This window comes from Hylobates moloch, unplaced genomic scaffold (assembly GCF_009828535.3).
Source record: "Hylobates moloch isolate HMO894 unplaced genomic scaffold, HMol_V3 SCAFFOLD_8, whole genome shotgun sequence".
NCBI classification, from domain to species: Eukaryota; Metazoa; Chordata; class Mammalia; order Primates; family Hylobatidae; genus Hylobates; species Hylobates moloch.
Window position 1 is genome coordinate 86,030,752 of NW_026652283.1, and position 24,260 is coordinate 86,055,011.

General features: G+C 41.2%; 1 protein-coding gene across 5 annotated transcripts in view; it reads right to left on the bottom strand.

The window, feature by feature from the left end:
* SNRK (SNF related kinase) overlaps positions 1–9,596 on the bottom strand; it is a 67,442-nt gene extending 57,846 nt beyond the window's left edge. Inside the window, exons 1-2 of one of the 5 annotated variants that reach the window (XM_032161904.3) lie at positions 9,461–9,588; positions 6,351–6,400 (exon numbers count right to left, since the gene is read on the bottom strand). The gene's annotated coding sequence lies outside the window, so the exon portion shown is untranslated. Of the gene's footprint in view, positions 1–5,050; positions 5,071–6,350; positions 6,401–9,328; positions 9,350–9,460 lie in introns of those variants that run through there. The other 4 variants (XM_032161903.2, XM_032161907.2, XM_032161906.2 and 1 more) reach the window with 4 other exon arrangements.
* Between the last annotated feature and the right edge of the window lie 14,664 nt (positions 9,597–24,260).

A 24,260-nucleotide genomic window follows, 5' to 3' on the forward strand; every position in this document is an offset into this window, starting at 1 on the left:
CCATCTTTTTATTCCTCCTAATATTTTGATAAAAGTGATCATTAAAAAATGGTCAAAAAAAGAACTGTGAAACAGAAAAAAAAAACTAATCAATAAACCAAAATACTGGCACCTAACATTTCACTGACTTTGACTCAAAGACAGGCTCATTCCAGGGATTCTCTTACACTGGTGGGACTGCAAGCAAGCTACCTTTCTGAAAAACAATTTGGCAATATGTGTATAGGTTGAGCATCCCTAAGGTGAAAATATGAAATCCAAAATGCTCCAAAATCTGAAACTTTCAGTGCCAACAAGACACCACAAGTAAAAAAAACCCTCATGTGACCAATCACAGTTTCTATTAGTTTTTGAGAGGAAATGCAGTAATAACTTTGTTTCATGCACAAAATTATTAAAAATGGGGTATAAAATTACCTTTAGCATGTATGTATAGGTGTAAATGAAACAGAAATTAATTTCATGTTTAGACTTGGGTCCCATCTTATATATTGCAAACGTTACAAAATCTGACAAAATTCAAAACACTTCTGATGCTAGGCATTTTAGACAAGAGATACTCAATCTGTCTCAAGAGCCTTAAAATAATTAATATCCTTGACAATTATCTTACTACTAGATTCATGTCTCAAAGAAAGATGAGGACAAATATTTGTATTCAACAATGTTCAGTGATATTTATACATGCAAAATAAAATCAAATAATCTAAAGGTCTACAATAAGGAGATGGTTAAACAAAACATAATATACCCAACGTTAACAGTATGCCACCATATTTTGAGGCTATTAAATTTCATGGGGAAAGTATCACAACAGAATGTTAAGTTTAAAAAAAAAATTGTATATACCAAATTTCACAGCATATAATCCCAATCTTTTTTTTTTTCTTGAGACGGAGCCTCACTCTGTCACCCAGGCTGGAGTGCAGTGGCAGGATCTTGGCTCAATGCAACCTCCACCTCCCAGGTTCAAACAATTCTCCTGCCTCAGCCTCCCAAGTAGCTGGGATTACAGGCACATGCCACCACACCCAGCTAATTTTAATATTTTTTTTTAGTAGAGACGGGGTTTTGCCATATTGGCCAGGCTGGTCTCGACCTCCTGACCTCAAGTGATTCACCTGCCTTGGCCTCCCAAAGTGCTGGGATTACGAGGCGTGAGTCACTATACCTGGCCTGTCCCAATCTTTCTTAAAAAGCATATAATCTGTATGAATGTATATATTTTAAAAACTTAAAATGTTAAATTAGTAAGATTATAGGATATTTTTTCTCTTTATGCTTTTCTTTTAAAATTTTTGACAGTGCATGTGTGCTGCTTTTCTACTCCAGGAAAGGCAGAGGCTACTCAATTTTTTACTTTCTGTACATAACTATTCATTCCATTTACTTTTCCATTAAGAGATCTATGAAATACACCAATTTTTCTGAAAATACACTGCGTACTATACTATCTAATGCCTATTTATGTAATGTTAATAAACAAGGCATATTCAATGAAATATTTACTCCCTCTGAGAAAGAGGGTATGCAGCCCAACACGGTGGCTCACACCTGTAACCCCAGCACTTTGGGAAGCTGAGGCAGGCTGATCACCAGAGCTCAAGAGTCCATGTTGCAGTGAGCCGAGATCAGCCACTGCACTCCATCCTGGGAGCCAAAGCGAGAGCCTGTCTCAAAAGAAAAAAAAGAAAAAGAAAAAGAAAAGAAAGAAAGGTATGCAACTGCTTCAGTCTAAATAACAGAAACACTAAGTCATTTTCATTAACAAATAATTTAAGCCTTAACTGTACAGGATATAACACAGTCCCTGTCCATTCGAATCTTAAAAATGATTTAGGAAAACAGGATCTACAGTGCAGCAAACCACCATGGCACATGTATATCTATGTAACAAACCTGCACATTCTGTACATGTATCCCAGTACTTAAAAAAAAAAAAAAGAAAAGAAAATAGTATCCACATATAAAAAGAGAAATAATTATACAAGTGAGCCTAGGTGAGGCATGTCAGAGGAAGAGTAGAGGACACTATAGAAGGCAGGCTCACCAAGGACAGGGGCAGCCCACAGACCAGGGCTTATCCTTCAACAGGAGTAGAGGAACACCATTCCTGAAAGTAGGGTAAACAAGCAACAAAGTAAGAGTGCCTACAGCTGGCTAGCTTAGGAAAGGAGAACACCAGTTTAGGTGAAGTGATGAGTTGGGGGTGTGAGATAAACTTTAAGAGAGGGAGCTGATTCTGAAGAATACCTAATGGCTCATCATTTAAGCAACTGTGCTGGACAAAACAAATGGAAAATTTGCCATACTAATTCACCACATATCTGTGTTTGAATTATACTTAAGTTTAGTCAAAGTGTCATTAAAGAATAAAAAATGCATAGGAAAAGCTTCTCATCAAAGAGCCTCAATGGAAGAGGAAAATCCTTTACATATTAACATGAAAGCAACACAGAAATAAGCTTATTAGAGAATTCAAACAAATTTTAAAAGTTCATTGTTCACTACAAAGTTCCATAAAACACTACATTTTTGTTGTGGCTTAATAGATCTCTCTCGTTATCGCCCATATACATACTACTAAAAATCTATTACTAACCTAAACAGGTTTATACAGAAATGAGTAAAGCAAAACCATGGCTTTTGTCTTATTTCTAATTTTTAAAATGTCTTTTGCTGCCACAGTTGCCCATTAGAATTCCAGTTTTGTTTGAATGCAGGTCTCAAAATGAGAAAACAGATCTTAATTTCTAGGAATCTATGTATGTACTGCACTTTTTACAGTATATCATTTAATTCCTTAAGAGTGATACCCATTTTACAAATGAAAAAGCAGGGCCAATGAGGTTAAAAACTCACTTTGTCCAGGTCCTACACCCAGTTAAGAGTTGCCTGGGTTGGATTCTAGCCCTCACCAACCCCTGAGCCTTGCTTCTTTTTCCCTTAAACAATACGAAGCTTTTACCTAACTCCTTTCTAATTCAAAGAAAAACAAAGACAGTAAAATTAATCTATTTTGACATTTCTGGTGTTCCTTCAATTCTGATATCCTGTGCAAGTTACCTGCTCTAGCTGTCTTAAGGGGAAGAAATTCCCTAGGACCACCGAAGACTCATCTAATAAACATTATGAACAAATAATTCCATTTAAAACTTTTTGAAATGTTTAGAAACTGCATCTTAAGTTGAGAAAGGAAGTTACAGGAAAATAACCATTCATAAAACAGGCTGAAGCAATTATTGGTCATCTAAAAATGGAAGGGCCCCTTGAAAATAACTTCACACAATTGTTTGCATACTATTTTGTGACAGCAAGATTCCTCCCCGGCCAACACCATGTAAGTAACTCAGGTAAAATTAAAGCAGGTTTTATTTTCTCCTTAAAAACATTGTCCTTTCTTCTTTCCCAAACTGTAACTTTGATGTATTTTGCAAATTATACTCTTTCCATGTTTCTGAAAAAGCATTTTCCTCACAAGAGGATTAGCAAATACTCACAAAATAGAAAAGCAAAGGACAAAAACCAAGCCCTGAAACTGCAGACTGAATATTCTCATTCCAAATTTCTTTAGTACCATTCATAAAACTTTATGCCAATAAAGAGAGAACTGTTTAACATGCAAAAAATGAGGTAAAACAGAAAGCTAAACTTTAAAATACGATCACTCCTGTTTCAATCTACGTATACACTGTAGAAAGATTCAATCAAGCTCACAAACAAATCCTTCACCTTACCTACTTACCACATTTGTGTGTTGAGGATGTTAAGGATCTACTCTTTCGGCAATTTAAAGATGTACAATACATTATTGTTGACTGTGATCACCATGCGGTGCAACAGATCACTAAAACTTATTTCTTTTTAAGTTACACATCAATTAAATATTTTAAGTTTCTGAAAAAAAAAAGGTAATCACTCTGTTTTTTGTCCACTATTAAATAAAAAGGCTGTATAATATTACAGCTATTTTAAAAAGAGATCCATGAATATAGTACACTCTAGCTTAATAATCTGTCTACGAATATTTGTTAGTATATTGTCCTAAGTCTAAAATGAACTTTATATTAAAGTCATACTGTAAGAGTAAAACTTATATTAAAATATCTACAATGTCTCCAATATAGAAGAATCAACATAGCTAAGTATTAAAACAAATTTGATTATTATTCCCCTAGCTATGCAACAGAGTAAAAGACAATATAATAACCTAAGTGTGTGTGTACATATGGGGGTGAGGGAACATCAGAGGAGGAGCTAGGATAACAGTCCTAAGATTCCACATTTCAAAGTACCACACAGTTAACTTTTCCTATTATCTTCACCATAGAGGTACACTTCAGGAATGATCAGAATTCATTTATTAAGCACATATGCAGAGTGGCATGACAGCACAGTGGAAAGAGTACCACAGGATCTACAGCCCAACAAGTTACTCAACTTCTATGAAAAGGCATGTCTTGATAAAATAAAGATAATCACCACCTTGGACAGCTATTGTGAAAGCTAAATGGGATAATATATATTAGCAGGGTGTGAGTAGAATACAAATCACCTAAGGATTTTATCCCCCTAACTTTAGAACTGGCCTCCCTCCCACGAGATTACAGTATTTGAGAGGGGTTGTATATATAGTTCTCCATCTCATTTTCTTATCAGTAACCTTATCCCCTATTGGCCCAACAAACTGGCCCCTAAACACCTGTACTGGATACTAGGATGGTCCCTGTCTCAACTTGTTCACAGTCTCTTACGGGAACAGATATGCAAAAAGAGGTGTTCTTTTCTCCTAAATCTGCCTTGGAGAATGCCACAGACAGCATTCTGGAGAAATAATTTTTGTGTGTTTGAGCTAAGAACTGAAACTGGCAACAGTAAGGAAGAGGCTTTTCAGGAAAGAGACCCAAGGAAGTTTAGTGTGACTCAGACAACAATATATGCAGAGCATAGGGGACAAGGTCAGGCATGTAGGTAAGAACCAGATACCCAGAGGGTCTTGTATTCCATATAATTCATCAATTTCTACTTCTTAGGTCTAGGCTAGCCCTACCCATGCTCTAGGGCCCAGCTTAAAGGATGACTCCCTGACCATCCCCTTGCCCTCCCCAACTCCCTGCACATACCAGCTCCCTATACTCACTCACAGCACTGTGTCCTTTGCCATTATGACACTTATCACAAATGTGAGGTCATATAATTATGTGTGTGACTGTGTGGTTAATAATCTGTGTCCCCCACTAAACTAAATGACAGGCTCAGTTCACGTAAGGATCGTGTTCATTTTATTTAGTTTTTTATCCCAGGGCCTGCGAAGTATAGCATCTACTCAAAATATACAGATATATTTTATTAAATGAACAAATGAAGGCTAGCATAAAGAGCCAAAAAAAAGAGCTCAAGAAAAATCCTGAGCAGAATGGCAATCAGAGATGATGGTTTAACAAATTACTCTGGCAGCAAAGTGAAGATCAGACTGAAAGGGCAAGAATAGAGCTAGAAGACAGGTACACAGACAACTGAAAATGTCTCCAGGTAAATTACTTAAAGACTTAAAAATGAGGGCAGCTGGTATACAGGCAGTGATGATAAGGATGTTGTGGAGGAGACACATTTTGGAAGTAGAATCCAAGAACTCAATGCACAGAAGGCTAAGCAAAGGGAGAAATCCAGAATGAGTCTAGCGGAGAGTGGTAGCTTGTGATGCCATTCTCTCAGACTGGACTTTCAGGACAGGAACATCCACAACATGCTAGCAGAGAGTAGAGGTTTTGCTTCTAGTTCTAAAATTGTATGATTGAAAAACAATTCAAATCCAACTCAGCTTTATTAGAAAGGGTGTGGTTTCCATAACAGGCTGATAAAATCAACAAATTAAAGATTAGTTTTTTTAACCTTCTTCACCAAGACACTTCTTGGTACAGACTACGTAGCCGGCATTACTTGGGTCTGATAATGTAGAGATCAAAGAAGTAGTCTCTGCCTTCAAAGAGCTGACAGTTTTATGGGTTTAAGAGAGATAACTGCATGACAACAACTAAGAAATTGAGGCCCAGTGAGGCTGCGATTTGACCACCGTTATGTTGTGTAATCCAGGTTCCTGGAGCATTTTTGTCATAACCTACATTAAACGGTCCAGGCAAATATTAGTCAAGAGGGTATGTGTTTAGATGTACAGATAGACCTAATCTTGCTTTGGGCCTGAAGATACTCCAAAACTTAAAACACGTTAGATGAACAACTAATGACCTCTGAGTCTGAAGTAACTTTTGAGTAGCCACATGGCAGCAGACTAGGGGGCATAATAGTGAAAGGAAAGGGAAAGAGGCCTGATTTGCCATGGAAGAGCCTACCTGAGCAGAAGCCAAATGCTGGGGATGCCAAAGCAGACTCTCAGGAGGCTCTGGAAGTGACAGCAGAGAAATAAATGTTCAGGGAGGGCAAAGCAAGAATCCTCTTTAGACAGGTTCCTTCCCTACCACCAGCAAGAAATGGTTTCCCATGAGACACAGAGCCACAATCCAAAGCAGATGTGCGGAAAAGCAGATGAGGATCAATGACATAGCTCTGGATTATCCAGAGCAGACAACACAGTTCCAGTGCTCACTCGTGAGGCCATTAAATCTGAGGAATTTTATACCAGCTCTTCCCAAAGTTAAAACAAAACAAAACAAACACCTGACCAAAAACCTTCTCCTCCATCCCCCAAAGCAACTGCCCCATTTCTCTCCTTCCTTTCAAAGGCTTTAAGGAAAGAACAGTTGTATTGTCTCAGCCTTCTCAACTCCCTTTCACCCACTTGGATCTATGTTCTTCTCCCACCCACCATTTGACTTTGTCTTCTCACCCTCCCTGAACCCTCTGAGCCTTTTCCCTTTTTCTCTGCCTGGGAATTCTTCCTATCCTTCAAGACCAGTTTAACCATCACCTCCTCTGTGAAGCATTTCCATGTCAGGTTGTTCACTGCCGCCATCCTTGTGCTTCTGCTGGGTTTTCCCTATGCCTCACCACAGTTCATCTGTTCGTACTGTTATTGTTTACCTTGGTGTTCCCCAATAGCTTCTAAGAACCTACAGTCAGAACTAGTTTTTATTCACTTTTCTACTGCTGCCCTCCCTCTACCCTAGGGTCCCCAAAAGAGACACACAAACATTCCATGAATAAATGATCAAAGGTTAAGTTTATCTTCAGAACTGCTAGGATCCACTCAATTTTTCCACCTAAGTTGTTCTAAGTTTACCTGCACATACATATACACTGGGAAATACCTGAATTCTGAATAACAGTTTTCTTACTAAAGTATCTTAGTTATAAACACTCTATCTTTAAGCAAACAGCTGGGATGCAGTTACATTAAGTCTAGAGTTTCTCATCTACTTTTTTAATTCCTAAGATTCTGGCCTATGGAAAGTTCATTTGTACCCTTTTCTTCTCGGGCAGTGTAAAGAGCTCTTAGGATTCGACAAGCTGCTACAGGGAAGAAATCATGTCTTATTTATACCAGTACTTAGAACCATGGCTGCTCAGTATCTCCAGAAATAAATATTTTTCTATTTAGTTTCACTTTCTATATGAGGGAAGTACTCACAGTGAAGTTCAGATGAACAGTATTTCCTGTGACCAGTAAAAATATCATGAAAGCCCTACAATTTTAATAAGGACATTTAAAAGCCTTTCTTTTAGGATTATGTGATTAAATCTAAACCATAAAGCCCCAATCTATACTTCCGGTCTAGAAAAATAAAATTAGTACAACTTCTGAGTTCTAGCATGTTTTAGACTAATGGATCTTACTGCAATAAAACAGAAAAAAGATACTCAGAATTATTAAAAAATACGGTAAGAGTAATTTTTGTGCACAAAATGAACAATTAAAAACTGATTATACAAATTTAAAAAAAAATTGAAAGGTGGCACTGAAAGTTTCCTGCCTGAAAAGCCTTCAGGATGAGAATATTATAAAAAGTTAGCACCGTGCACCTGACTTTCTACACTGCCTCAGTATGTGACCTTGGGAATGTCACGTAATTTCTCTCATTTCTAGTTCTGTAAAATGGGAATGTCCACCTGTTCTCCTCTCAAGGACAATTACACAGATAATCAGATTAAAAATTTGGTATTTAGTGTTCTTTAAAAAAAGAAACTTGTCTAATTAGTATGCTTTAATCATCACTTGTACAGTACATTCCTCTTCAGGAATCCAATTCCAAGAGAAATATTTAAGCAGACGCTGAGGACAGATTTCCTTAAGGGAATTATTTTATAAATCTGGAAAGCAATGTAACGAGATTATAAATTAACAAACTGATTACATAAGCCTTGACAACCCGGGCTTTAAAGTACACTGCTATATATATTCTGATAAGTTAAAGACTGGTTTGGGACATAGTGCTCCAATCCCATACAAGGAGCCCAAACTGAGGCATTTCATGTTTGATAGGAATTTGGTGGAGATTCAACAGGATGTCCAACACTTGCAAGCCATGCTTCACCTTAAAACCTGACAAAATGTTTAACGCATTAAGTCCACTTTACCACGGTTCCTAAGACTGCGAGAATGCACATAATTAAAGGGAAGGGGGGTGGAAAGTAACATGACAGTTTGAAAGGTCCCATATCCTCAGACCACTATAGATTTAGGAACTCCACTGCTAAATTCTCCCCAAAGCCTGAAACTCCCTATGAAGCTACTGGATTGTATGCGATCCAACAGTTACAAATAGCACAGCTCCAAGAACCCCGCAGATAAAAGGCTGCCACTTTCCTGCAAACCAAGTCCAAGTAAAAGGCAGGAAGGTTCCTGTAAAATGGTCCAGAAAGAAATCAACAGGCGATGACTATGGAAAAGAACGGAGGTTTCCCAGTCTCCCAGTCCGCAAAATTCTAGCTCTCCCTCGGGAATGGCACTGCTCCTCTTTCCTTACCCCGTTGCCCTTTCTCTACAGACAACATCCCCACTCTATTGTAAAGCAGTTTGACCACGGAACCCTTCTGCTGAGGCCAGATTTCTACAGTCCTCTGAAAGGGGAAAACGCATTCAAAGAACACACACCCTACCGAGCGCCCAGGGCGCGGAGCCCCTCGGGCGCCGCACTCGGCCCGCTCCGGGGCGGGGCGCGGGGATGCGGGCGCCTTCCGAGGTGCCGCAATCCCGCCGCGGCCGCAAGGGCAGGGCCTCCAGGCGACCGCGGCCGCCGCCGCAGTGACGGTTCCCGCCGGGCCCCGCCGCCGCCCCGCCGCCAGGCCGCGCCGCGGGGTCCTGGCCGCCGCAGCCCGGGCCCCGCGTCCTCCCGGGCCGCGCTCTGCGGCCGGCGCCGAGAGCGCAACTTACTTTCCGCCTGCGGCGAGCGCCCCGGCCCGGGCGCCCAGCCCGGCAGCAGCGGAGGCTACTGAGGCGGCGGAGGCCGCCCCCGAACCCTGCCTACCGCCGCCGCGCCCCGCCGCGCTCCGCGCTCGCCCCTACCTCAGCCGGCAGGCGAGCGTCCGTCCGCAGCGGCCGCGGCGCCGACAACTCCCTCTCGGCCGCCGAAACCCCGCACCCAGCGCTAATCATAATACCGAGCGGGCTGCCGGCCGCGGGGAGGGGGTGCCGGCTAGCTGCGCCTGCGCGGGATGCGCGTTGCTGTGACGTCAGCGCTGGGGCGGGACCACGGGAAGGGCAGGGCGGGGCGGCGCGCACCTGCGGCCGGCGCTCGGGCTGTTGGAGGGCACCCTGGCGGTTTTCTGACCCCGGCGAGCCGGGGCTGCGGCGGCTGGCGGGACCAAGCGGGCAAGGCGCCCAAGGAGGATGGAGGACGGGGGAGGAGGAAGCACCAGGGACACGGAACAATGGCCGGGAAAAAGTAGCGCGAGCTGTCAGGGGAAATCGGAGGGAAGGGACCGCATCTGTACAGGACTGCGTCTTGGCGGCAGGGGGCAGGGAGCCGCACGCGCTTTACTCTTTGGTTCCCGCCCAGGTTTAAACAAGGATTAAAAAATTGTAAAAATACATATATATACACACATACACATATGTATATACATATATATACATAATACGATTTTTTTCCCTGTAGTTTCTTCTCGCTAGGACTCTAATTTGAAAAAATTCTGTTGATTTTGTTGTTATTTAAGCAAAATGGGAAAAGCCCAACATCTGAATGCGGTGCTGGCCTTAAAGGTCAGCGAGAGGCACAGGCCCTGCTAGGCAGCCTCTGGCAACAGCATAGAAAAGTAAACGGTCGTGGGGACATATCAAAGCACGTGAAGTCAGAGATTCAAAACACGCCGGGCATTAACCATAGCCCTGGATGGTTCAGTGGTACGGTCGCCAGGCCGGGTTCCTCTGGAAGGGAGCTTAGGGATGGCCGCAGAGGGTGGGAGGGGACTCCCGACTCCCACCCCTGGAAGCATGGCATGCAATAGAGACCAGCTCTTCAGGTTTCCTGGAAGGGAGCACCAACGAACCAGACGCCAGATTTCTTCAACCTGCTTTTCTCCTTCTGTTCCCACGTTGTGTCCACCCTTCCCCAAGAAAGGACCCCTAGCAAAGAAGGACACAAGCCAGAAGGGCTGCGGAGATGCTGCAGGCTTGGTTGAATTGACTGGACTGCGAAGAGAAATCTAGATGGTTTTAGCAAATCTCTGTTGACCTGCAAATGTCAAAAGCCTTTTAGCTTCTATGCATCAACTTTGCATGACTGAAGATGATTGGGAAGCAGGAGTGGATTGTTGGGAGGTGCAAACAGTTTGATTCTTAGGGTAATAACATAGGGTTTTCTGATCAAGGGGGACTCCCAGTTACCCTAATACCCTTGCATCAGGTGGTGGGAGAGCACCAGGGAAAGCCTCAGATTATGCCTCTGCGCCTTAGGGTCCCACCTGGGATCACTCTGACCTGAAAAGACCATAAAAGAGTCATCTCATTTCGACATGGAAATCGTAACTGTAGCAGCATATTAAGCAAGAGCTTCTAACTTGGGTTTGTAGAATTTGTTCCTTTGTTGCTAGAAATCAGGAAGACCATGCACTTTTCTCCTCAGGGAGATATCACTATTCAGGGAACTCTGTAGCCAACTAAAGGGAGAAAATACCACTGTAATGGTCTCCCAAGGGATTTCCAGTGGGCGAAGGCCTCCACCCCTGAGTCTGTAGTCTCTGAGTTATATCAGTAACTACAGAACAATGACAATAATATATAAGCTCTTGAAAAATAAAGTATTTATATTGCTGCTATTTAACTAGGTTTTGAATAAATTTTCTGAGGAAAACAAGGCATAAAATAGCAAAACAAATGAAAAAGGGCAAAATAATAAATTGATTTAAATGAAGTTGGCTGCAATACTCTTCTAGAGAAGGACGCAGTACTGACCACATGGTAAATCATTTATTCATCCCCAGTATTTCTTGGGTAGCTGAAGTGCTGCTGGCAAGAACGTGACCCATTTTTGGTTCCACACCATAAATGTGGTGACATGATCTCATTATACTTGGGCAATATTTTAAAATATTCAAGTACAAATTAATAGTATTACTTAACTTGGAATTTAAGCAAATGTGCTTATAGTTAATGAAGAAACTCCTTTTCCACTCTGCCCTGGGGCTTTCTCCAACACACTGCTTTTTTAATGTTGGGTCTTTTTATGGACCTGTAAGAAGCTTTAATTAGATGTACAGCGTTCTACAAAACGACAAGATGAAGCATGCGTGCTTGTATTACAGTCTCTGTGATTCAGATCTCAAAAATAACATAATGCCACCAGTTTAAGGAAGATGTTGTTTATTGGAAGGAAACCAGGGAGGTGCTACAAATTAGATCAAAATGTGAAAATTGAGCAGATTGATGAAAGAATTGTCATTCTCATCTTTGGAACCCCAAAAGCAGCATATGTAACAAGGTTATCTTCTCTGGATATTGTTAGTTTTTGTAATTTATTTCAAATTTTAAAATAAATGTATTTAAAACAACAGACATTGAATATTCGTACACAGTTCAATTTTGAGTTGTGACATTTTATTTAACAACATTTCCTTTTACATATTTAATTAGTTATTTCATACATTTATACTTGTGCATTTCTAGATCCTGGCTTCACTCCAGTAGGATCAAAATAATACTTAATTGGAATGACCTAAAGAGTTCCTCAAAGACTCCTTCACCACCCTATTGGCATCAGTTAACATCTTCTACTCTTTTATCTCAGATGTCAGTTAAGGTCGTGTGTGTGTGTGTGTGTGTGTGTGTGTGTGTGTGTGTGTGTCTGTGTGATATTTTTGATAGTTGCAAACAAGAATTGGAAATGCCAGTCCTTAACTCTGCTTGTTTGCAACCAGTGAACTAGAAGATAGGACAGACATTGACATTTAACCCGATCTCTACTGCTAAGAGCAAGATGGCTTTGGGAAAGTTGCATAACCTTGTATATGTTTCTTCTGTAAAATGAGAAAGACAGTGATGATAATAATACCTTTCTTATAAGTTTGATGTAAAGCAGTGGTTCTCAAAGTGTGCTCCCTGGACTAGCAGCATCAGCTTCTCCTGGGAACTGGATTGAAATGCAGATTTTCCAGTTCCACCTCAGACCTACTGAATCAGAAACTCTGATTTCTCTGTTTTAAGACTTGCAGGTGATTCTGAGACAGGTTAGAGTTTGAGAACCAGAGTTGATGAGATTGAGTTTATATAAAGTATTAGAACAGAGGCTGGCATACAGTAAGCAGTATATTAATGAATATTTTTTAATGTGTGCAATATGATCTTGCCAAAATATGCAAAGTCTAATTTAGGCCAAAAGAAGCATGTCCATGTTGTTCTTCCAACAAATAAATCCTGATAAATCCCTTATCTAAAAACTTCAATACAGCCTACCAAGCCCTTCCTGATCTGGTCCCTGGCTTCCTCTCCTGCACTTTCTTTTCTGCATGTGTACCCTGTCTCCAACCTTCCCAGTTCTCAGAAAGAGAATTGACTTTTCACACCTCCCAGCCTTTGCCTATTCTGTTCCTTCTGTCTGGAAATGTCACCTACTCCTTTTCTCCACTTCCTACACCTGCAGTTTCCTGAATTCCTACTTACCCACCAAAACCCAGCTCCCGTGTCACATCCTCTGTGCTACTCCTAACTGTCCCACTCCAGTCAGAGCCAGGAGTTCTCTGGGACGCCCATACCATCCCACTCATAGTATCATACAGTTTTGTAACGTTATTTTTCCATTTTCTCCCTTTGGATCTTAAACTCCGGGGGGACAAGGATTGTATTTTATTCAAATTTCTATTCCTGCCACCTAGCACTGAGGTTGCAAATAGGCAGTCCCAGGGCTTTTCACCCACAGACTTGTGGCATTGTTTTTCCCCACATAGGTTCTTTAAGAATTTGAATTAGTTGAGAACATTTTTAAATTGAGAGATTTAATACTTTTAACAGTTTTATTGAAGTATAATCTGCATACCATAAAATTCACCAATAATATGTGGACAATTTAATGGTTTTTTAGTAAATTTATAAAGTTATGCAGCCATCGCCCCAATCCACTTTTGAAATATTTTCATCTGGGTTGGGAGAGGTGGCTCATGCCTGTAATCCCAAAACTTTGGGAGGCAGAGGTGGGAGGATCACTTGATGCCAGGAGTTCAAGACCAACCTGGGCAACACAGAGAGACTCCATCTTTACAAAAATAATGAAAAACATTAGCTGGGAATGGGGGCATGCACCTTGGTCCCAGCTACTTGGGAGGCTAAGGTAGGAGGATCACCTGAGCCCAGGAGGGCAAGGCTGCAGTGAGCTGGAATCTCACCCCTGCACTCCAGCTTGGACAACAGAGTGAGACCCTATCTCAAAAAAAAATTTTTTTATCAACCCCAAAAGGTCTCTCCTGTGCACATGCAATCAATCCCACTCCAACTTTCAGCCCCCAACACATACTATCTGTTATCTGCCTCTATAGATTTGTGTTTTTCTAGAAATGTCATATAAATGGAATCATACCATGTGTACTCTTTTGTGTCTGACTTCTTTCATGTAGCATAATGTTTTTCCATCTAGCATGTATCAGTAGTTCATTCCTTTTTGTTGCTGAACAGTATTCCTTTATATGGATGTATTAGATTTTCTTTATCCATCCAATCACTGATAAACATTTCATTTATTTCCAGATTTTTGCTATTATGGATAGTGTTGCTATGACTATTTAAACTCTTAGTGGGGACATATTTTCATTTCTCTTGGGTACATTGCTGAGTGGAATTTTGGGGTCATGCAATAACTCTATGCTTAACGTTTTAAGAAACTGACAAATTATTTCTGAAATGACTGTACCACTTTACATTCCCACCAACAGTGTATGAGGGTTCTAGTTTTTCCATATCCCTGCCAACACTTGGCATTGTTAGACTTTTAGATTATTACCATTCTAATACATATATAGTGGTATCTCATGATTTTCACTTGCATTTCCCTAACGAGTAATGACGTTCCTTAGCTTTCCATGTGATTTTTGGTCATTCATATATCGTCTTTGATAAAAGGACTTTTCTAATCTTTTGCCCATTTTTAATTGTGTTGTTTGTCTTATTGTGTTGTAAGAATTTTTTATGCTTTTTGGATATAAGTCCTTAATTAGAAATGTGATTTGCAAATATTTTCTCCCAGGCTGTGGCCTGTCTTTTCATTTTTAAAATGATGTCTTTTTTTTTTTTTTTTTTGAGACGGAGTCTTGCTCTGTCGCCCAGGCTGGAGTGCAGTGGTGCAATCTGGGCTCACTGCAAGCTCCGCCTCCTGGGTTCACGCCATTCTCCTGCCTCAGCCTCTCCGAGTAGCTGGGACTACAGGCGCCCGCCACCACGCCCGGCTAATTTTTTTTTTTTTTGGTATTTTTAGTAGAGACGGGGTTTCACCGTGGTCTCGATCTCCTGACCTCGTGATCCGCCCGCCTCGGCCTCCCAAAGTGCTGGGATTACAAGCGTGAGCCACCGCGTCCAGCCATGATGTCTTTAGAAGTTACAAAGTTCTAAATTTTGGTGAATTCCAATTTGTCCAATTTTTCTTTCATGAACCATGGTTTGGTGTCGTATCTAAGAAATTGCTTAAGCAAAGGTCACGAAGATTTTCTCCTCTGGTCTTTTCAAGTGTTATAGTTTTAAGTTTGGCCTTTAAGTCTATGATCCATTTTAAATTTATTTTTATTCATGAAGTGAGGTTTAGAGGCTATGGGGTTTTTTTTTTTTTCATTTGATTTTTGCTTATGGATATTTAATCATCCCAGAATCATTTGTTGAAAACGGTATCCTTTCTCAATTAAATTGCCTTGGCAATTTGTTGATAATCAACTTAATGTAAGGATTTTTCTGCTCATTTTTGTTGATCTATATGGCTATTCTTACAACATTATGATCCAGTCTTGACTACTATTGTCATATAGTAAGTTTTGAAAATGGGTAGAATAAGTCTTCCATCTATAGTGTTCTTTTTCAAAATGGTTTTACTATTCTAGGTACATTGCATTTCCATGTAAACTATAGGGTCAGCTTGTCAATTTTCACAAAAAATTGTTGACTTTTAGAAATTTTGAGATTATGTTATATGAATAGATCAATCTGGGGAGAATTATCAACTTAACAATAATGAGTCTTTCAATTCATGAATATGATATGTATAGTCAGTTTCTTTTCTTTTTCTTTCTTTTTTTTTTTTTTGGAGACAGAATTTCACTCTTCTTGCCCAGGCTACAGTGCAATGGCACAATCTCGGCTCACTGCAACCTCTGTCTCCCAGGTTCCAGCGATTCTCCTATCTCGGCCTCCTGAGTAGCTGGGATTACAGGTGCTTGCCACCACGCCCAGCTAATATTTTGTATTTTTAGTAGAGTGGGGTTTCTCCACGTTAGCCAGGCTGGTCTTGAATTCCTGACCTCAGGTGATCCACCTGCCTTGGCCTCCCAAAATGCTTGGATTACAGGCATGAGCCACCGTGCCTGGCCAGTCAGTTTCTAATAGTTGCTTTTTCCCCCTCATCTGGAGTCCCATTTTCCTGCTTCTTTCCATGTCTTGTATTTTTTATTAAAAACTGGACATTTAAAATTATATGTTGTAGCAACTCTGGATTCTGATTTTCTCCTTTGAAAGCTTTCCCCCCTTTCATTAGTAGCTTGCCTGAACTTAATCTGCAGAATCTTCCCTCATGGTGTGCAGCACATGATTCTGCTCAGTTGTTTTGATCTTAGTTTTATTTCTTAGTCTGTCTTCCCCATGGTTGCTTCTGTATTTGCATATCTTAATGGTCAGCCAATGATCGGGCAGACATTGTGTCCAAACCCATAAGGTTTCCACACGTTGCTGATGAATCTGTGCATGAATTGAAAAGCAAGGTAGTTTTCAAGCCTACTTCAGCTTTGACTTTCTACTAAACCCTTTCAGGTCTCCCTGGCACACGTGCTTACCTTCCCAGTCAGCCAAGGATGTGAGGAAAGCTTATCTATCTAGTCCTTCAATGGCTCTCTTCTTTACATGCTCTTCCCTTTACATTTTTGCTGGTTCATTCCTTACACCAAGGATTGCAGGCTCAGACTAGCCAAGCTATGTATTTTCCCCCTCTGTTTCCTACCATGTTTACTACTTTTATAGATAATACCGCAGGGCGTGGGTTTGTGCCCTCCACTCCAAATCAAATGAGCTGTCTTTCAAAACAACACTACTGGTTTTCATAGCCTGTCATCCCCTGGTAAACACTACCTCACTAACTGAGCTGAGGGTTGGACTGGGGAATGGAATGCATACTCCCACTATTAATATCTGAAGTTTTAGAATTTCTTCATGAACAAATATTTCTCTTTTTTCGTTTTTCGGTTTCTTTTCGTTCATTTGATTTTGGTCTATTTCTAGTGTTCTGAAATCATTGTTTTTGCCAGGCACTGTGGCTTATGCTGTAATCCATGCAACTTGGAAGGCTGAGGTGGGAGAATTACTTGAGGCCAGGAGGTAGAGATCAGCTTGGGCAACATAGTGAAATCCCATCTCTACAAAAATTAAAATGTTTAAAAATTTTCAAAAAAGAAATCATTGTTTTTAAAAACTGTGATAGGCAGAATTCTAAGAATGACCCTCAATGACCCTTGCCCTTGTATAATCCCTACCCCGTTGAGTCTGGGTGAAACCTGTATATATGATGAGATGTCACTCCTATGATATGTAATACTGGTACACCTCACAGATATTGCAGGTTCAGTTCCAGACTACCTCATTAAAGTGAGTCACACAGCTTTTTTTTGTTTCCCAGTGCCTATGAAAGTTATGTTTACACTCTACTGTAGTCTATCAAGTGTATATCTTTAAAAATGTACACACCTTAATTTAAAAACACTTTATGCTAAAAACTGCTAAAAATCATCTGAGCCTTCAGTGAGTTATAATCTTTTTGCTGGTGGAGAGTCTTGCCTCGATGTTGGTGGCTGCTGACTGATCAGGTTGATGGTTGCTGAAGGTTGGGGTAGCTGTGGCTAGTTCTTAAAATAAGACAACAATGAAGTTTGTCTCTTCAGTTGACTCTTGCTTTCACAAAAGAATTCTCTGCAGCCGGTGATGATGTTTGACAGCATGTCACCCACAGTCGGACTTCTTTCAAAATTGGAATCAATTCTCTCACACTCTGCTGCTGCTTTATTAACTAAGTTTATGTTGTATTCTAATCCTTTGTTGTCGTTTCAACAATATTAACAGCATCTTCATCAGGGTAGGTTCCATTTTAAGAAACCACTTCTTTGCTCATCCATAAGAGGCAACTCCTCATCCATTCAAGTTTTATCTTGATATTACAGCAATTCAGTCACTTCTTCAGGCTCCACTTCTGATTCTAATTCTCTTGCTATGTCCACCATATTTGAAGAGACTTCCTCCACTGAAGCCTCAAATCCCTCAAAGTCATCCATGAGGGTTGGAATTGACTTCTCACAAACTCCTATTAATGTCTATATTTTGACCTTCTCCCGTGAATCATGAATATTCTTTTTGTTTCGTTTTGTTTTGTTTTGTTTTCACCCAGGCTGGAGTGCATTGGTGCAAACAGGGCTTGCTGTAGCCTTAATCTCTCAGGCTCAAGTGACCCTCTTGCCTTAGCCTCTCGAGTAGTTGGGACCACAGGCTCGTGCCACCACATCTTGCAATTTAAAAAAAATTTTTGTAGAGATGGGGTCTTGCCATGTTGCCCAGGCTGGTCTCAAACTCCTGGGCTCATGTGATCCTCCCTCCTTGGCCTCCAAAATGCTGGGATTACAGGCATGAGCCACTGTGCTTGACCATATGAATGTTCTTAATGATATCTGAAATAGTGAATCCTTTCTAGAAGGTTTTCAATTTCCACCAGAGGAATTACTATCTATGGAAGCTATAGCCTTACAAAATATTCTTTCTTTCTTTCTTTCTTTCTTTCTTTCTTTCTTTCTTTCTTTCTTCCTTCCTTCCTTCCTTCCTTCTCCTCCTCCTCCTTCTTCTTATTCTTCTTTTTTGAGGGGAGACAGAGTCTTGCTCTGTCAACCAGGCTGGAGTGCAGTGGCATGATCATGGCTCACTGCAGCCTTGACCTCCCAGACTTAAGAGATCCTCCTGCCTCAACCTCCTGAATAACTGGGACCACAGGCATGTGCCACCATGCCCCACTAATTTTTATTTTTCATACTCCCTATATTGCCCAGGCTTCATAACATCCTTCTTAAACAATAAGACTTGAAAGTAAAAATTACTCCTTGATCCGTGGGTTGCATAATGGTTGATGTCTATGGCAATTTCTTCCAATGAAAGCTGTCTCTTCTACATTGCAAATCTGTTGTTAAAGTAGCCAGCTTCATCAATAATGTTTGCCAAATCTTCTGACTAACTTGCTGTAGCTTCTCCATCAGCACTTGTACTGTTATGGAGATGGCTTAAAAAAAAAAAAACCTCATGAACCAACTTCTGGTAGCTTCAAACTTCCTTCTGCAGCTTCCTCACCTGTCTCAGCCTTCATAGAATTGAAGAGCGTTAGGACCTTGCTCTGAATTAGGCTTTGACTTAAGGGAATATTGTGGCTGGTTTGATCTTCTATCCAGACCACTAAAACTTTGACCATATCAGCAATAAAGCTGTCTCAGTTTCTTATCATGCATGCATTCACTGGAGTAGCACTTTTAATTTCCTTCAATAACTTTTCCTTTGCAGTCACAACTTGGCTAACTGTTAGGTGCAAGAAGCCTAGCTTTCAGCCTATCTCAGCTTGATGTGCCTTCCTCACTAAGCTTAATCATTTCTAGCTTTTGATTTAAAGTGAGAGATTGCCACTCTTCCTTTCACTTGAACACTTAGGAGACCACTGTAGGGTTATTAATTGGCCTAATTTCAGTATCGTTGTTTCTCAGGGAATAGGGAAGCCTGAGGAAAGGGAGAGAGATGGGGGAATGGTTAGTTGATAGAGCAGTCAGAAGACACACATTTATTAAGTTTGCTGTCTACTATGGGCACTGTGTGTGGTGCCCCCAAACAATTATAATTGTAACATCAAGATGACTGACCATAGATCACCATAAAAGATAAAATAATAATGGCAAAATTTGAAACATCGTGAGAATTACGAAAATGTGACACAGAGACACAGGTGAGCACGTGCTTTTGGAAAAATCTTGCCAATAGAGTTGGTCGATGCAGGGTTGCCACAACCCTTCAACTTATAAAAAAACCTATTATGGGTTGCCACAAACATTCAATTTATAAGAAACCTATTGTCTGTGAAGTGCAATCAAGTGAAACACAATAAAATAAGGTATGCCTGTATTTTATAGGAAAAGGGAGACTATCTGATGGGCCTAATATAATCATGTGAGCTCCTCAGAATCAGAGAATTTCTCCTGCTGGTGGGAAGAAGGGGGAAGTCAGAGATTCAAAGCATGAGAAGAATTAAAAATGTTCCGTGGCTGGCTTTGAAGATGGATGGCCACATACAAAGGACCAGAGTGCAGCTTCTAGAAGCTAAGTGATTCCCAGCCAACAGCCAGGGAACACGACATCAGTCCTATAGCTGCAAGAAATTGAATTCTTCCAACAACCTGAATGAAGCAGTTTCTTTCTCAGAACATCCAGATAAGAGACCAGTCTGGCCAACACTTTGATTTCAGTCTTGTGAAGCACTAGGCAGAGGACCCAGTAGAGTCTACCTGGACTTTTGGCCTACAGAAAATGAGGTAATGAATGTGTGTTATTGAAGCTGCTGTTTGTGGTAATTTGTTATGCAGCAATAGAAAACTAATATGACAACTTTGTCCAGTTTGACTCTGCCATAGCTAGAAGTCCTACCTCCTGGCAGAGTTAATTTTGAAAAATAAAATCAAGATTTCTGGCTTCTCTTGAAAAATTGGAAGATCTTGCAACTTGAGATTTGAATTTCTAACATCTGCTAGAGCTGAGCAGCACTCTCCCTGTGCTCTTTGTTTACCAGGGTCTAGGGCCTCCAGTTCACCTGCTTTTGTCCTTCACTGCAGGCCTACATCTCCAGTTATAGGCCTGGCTGATATGGTTTGGATTTGTGTCCCAGCCCAAACCCAAATTTCATGTCTAATTGTAATCCCCAAAGTTGGAGGAGGGGCCTGGTAGGAGGTGATTGGATCATGGGGGCAATTTCTAATGGTTCAGCACCATCCCCCTAGTCCTGTTCTCCTGACAGCGTTCACAGGACATCTGGCAGTTTAAAAGTGTGTAGCACATCCCGCCTCTCTCTTCCTACTGCTCCGGCCGTGTAAGACATGCCTGCTTCCCCTGGGCCTTCCACCATGATTCAAAGTTTCCTGAGGCCTCCTCAGAAGCCATCATGCTTCCTGTACAGCCTGCAGAACCATGAGCCAATGAAACCTGTTTTCTTTATAATTTCCCAGTCTCAGGTATTTCTTGATAGCAGTGTGAGAATGGACTACTGCACTGGCTTTGGAACATCTGAATCCGTAACACCTGATCAGCACAACCTAACTGGTAGTAAGTGCTCAGTATTAGTTGAATGAGTGAACAGGCAACACATGGGAGATTTTTACACATGAGCACGTGAATGGACATTTGGGATGACCAAGGCTGATGGCAATGTATTCTTTAGTGCACTTAGGGAAGGGTGAATGACACTGGCCACAAAGCCTGTCCACCTGAAGATTTCCTGGAAGTCCCATCAAGAACTTTCACTTACATCTCATCTCACTGGCCAAAAGAGTGTCAAATTACCAGCGCTACTTCCAAAGAAGACGGGAAAATATAGTTTTCAGCTCATCACATGCCACCCCAGCTCCAACAAGGAAATCAGCGTTCTGATAGAAAGGAGAAAAGAGGTGGGCGATACTGGGTTAATGGACTATCAGTCTCTACACTCAGATCATGAAAAAAGAGCAAAACCAGCACCCAAGAAGCCTTCTTGTGCTTCCTCCTCATGAGTATCCCAACCAGGGTAACCACTGCCTGATTTCTTACAACACAGATTAGTGCTGCCTCTTCTTCAACTTCATATACATGGGATCATACAAGTGGGTTCTTCTGTGACTGACTTTTTTACTTGCAGTAGGAATATTAAAGGAAAAAAACAGTATCAGAGCAGCTCAGATTTTCTAATAAGAAATTTATGAATTAGCTTTGAAGAAACCAAGACTATCAGTGATGAAATTATCCACCTCCATTCCTTGAGTTAGTTATCATTAATTACCCATTTGTCCTTGAGACAGGGAAGGTCAAGAGAAATGACAGGAAAGAATAGTGACAAGGGTTCTTTCTCATGGAAAGTATTCAAGACACTTTAAAAATTGGAGCCATATGACCCCTAAATGGATGGACACAAAGTAGATGGCCCTAGTGCTGGCTAGAGTAGGGTCCTAGGGCCCCCGCCAGGCCAGGTCTTCGCCCTTAGCTGTTGGATTGGGAGGAGGTCTTGTGTGGACTTCCAAGAGGAGCTGGGATAACCAAGGACTTGGGGGCTCCAGGCAGTGGCCGTTTATCAGTTGGTGCAGAATAAGCTTCGTGTTTTAACATCAGTACTGAGTGCTGCTGAACATTTGCCTTGGTCTTTACAAAAACAGTGTGAATGCTGGACAGCCTCTTGTGAAGCTGTGGCCATGAGGTATTCCACCATCACGAGAAATCACTGTAGCTCAAATGAAGTGTGTGTTTTGATGAGGGTGAGATTGATCCATCCCTTTAGAGACAGGAGGAACACTGGACAGTGCAGACCCAGCCATTGGACTTGGCATCCGATAACTGAACAGAGCCGAGCTGAAGCATCGGGACCTTGAGGTCAAAACGGCTGATGCTTACTTCCTTAGGTGGTCTTGAAAATAAAGCTTTACTAATTTTCAGATCACAGTTCTCTTTAACTTTTCTACTCTGCTTCAAAATTAGGAAGTGTTAGGCATGTAACATTGACAATAATAAAACCAGGGTAAGGCAAGTTGATTCTGGGGGGCCTCTTGGCCCCAGAATCAACTTGCCTTACCCTGGTTTTATTATTAGGGTTCCCAGAAACAGTAGCCCTATATTCACTCTCAAACCCCACTCCCTTGCCTGGACTGTAGAGACCGGCAAAACTAATTGCTCATTTTCCTATGCTTTTTTTGCAAATAGGGGTGGCCATAGAATCTGGTTCTAGCCAATAGACCCAGATGGAATTCAACTGTGGGGCAAGGGAAAGGGTTTGTGGAAAGCTTTTGTTTTTCTCATACAAAGGGACAGCTGCAGCTGGTTCTGGCCTTCCCCTGTCTTCCTGCCCTGATGGTGAGCATGATGCCTGGAATAGGAGCTGCCATGTTGAAGCCATGAAGGAGTGGCTGGGAGAAGCACAGCCACGCTGGCTCTGGACTTCATGAGCTGCTGAACTACTGCTAACAGCTGCCTGCTTCAGACATTTTGTTCTGTGAATAAATGAAGAACTCTGTTCATTATGCTTCCTTATAGCTGAAAGCATTCCTAATGGATACGACTAATATAAACCATTACTTGTCATGGGTAGGCAAAAGGGTGGGGGTAGGGAGTACAGCAAGTGTTTTCCAAGTCTAATTAATGCCTCAGAAAGAAACTGTGGATGCTTTTAGTTCTTGAAATTACGGGAGGTATCAGAGACTATTGGGATCAGATCAAAACAGCACAGGAGCCAACTTGAAGGGCCTTCCACTGGCCAAGGAGGGGATAATCTGAGCATAAAAAAAACCTACAATGAATTAAAATTTGTTGAAAATGGATACATAAAGGGAAAGGTCAAGCAATTCTCCTGCCTTTCCTGTATGAACTGTATTTCAGAGTAACCAAAGAGATGATAAGGAGTTCTTTAAGGAAGAATCCCAGCTAATAAAGACAGAAGGAATGATAGAACTAGAAAATCACCACTTCACAGCATGTAATGAAATAATGACTCAAGTCAATGACCATCAATAACCATTAGGTAAAAGAATGACAGAGAACTGTTAATAATGGATGGATCAAGCTAAGAACACTTGAACCCATTGCTCAATTTTTACATCTCTAAAAGTGGAACAATCTGATATGTCCCTTAGGATGTGATACATCAGAAGGTACACACCATCTCCTATGAAGTTTTCTAGCCAAAAAACTGTTTTAAGAAGAATTGAATCCAGTTTACCAGAAATGGATGATCAAGCTAAACGACTTCAAGAAGAAGCAATCAGATAAGTTTAGCATGTGAGATATTCTACAGGAAAAATGACTCCTTTCTTTCCCTCCTCATGTGAATGGCATGAAAAGGGGGAAGGTGGAAGGGGAAAGACTTGTAAAGTAAAAGAGACTTAAGAGTCTTTTCAATAAAATACATTGTTTATTGGGTACACATGGACACAAAGATAGGAGCAATGAACACTGAGGATTCCTAAAGGCGGATAGAGGGGAGCAAGCCAGGATTGAAAAAAACTACCTATTGGGTACTATGTTCACTACTTGGGAGATGGGATCATTAGAAGCTCAAACCTCAGCATCACGCAATATACCCATGTAACAAACCTGCACATGTACCCCCTCAATCTAAAATTAAAAAAGAAGACAGGTGCAGTGGCTCAAGCCTGTAATCCCAGCATTTTGGGAGTCCAAGCAGGCGAATTGCTTGTTCTCAGGAGTTCAAGATCAGCCTGTACAACATGGCAAAACCCTGACTCTACAAAAAAAATACATAAATTAGGCCTGATGTGGTGGCTTACACTTGTAATCTCAGCACTTTGGGAGGCCAAGGCGGGCGGATCATTTGAGGTCAGGAGTCTGAGATCAGCCTGGCCAATACGGTAAAACCTCGTCTCTACTA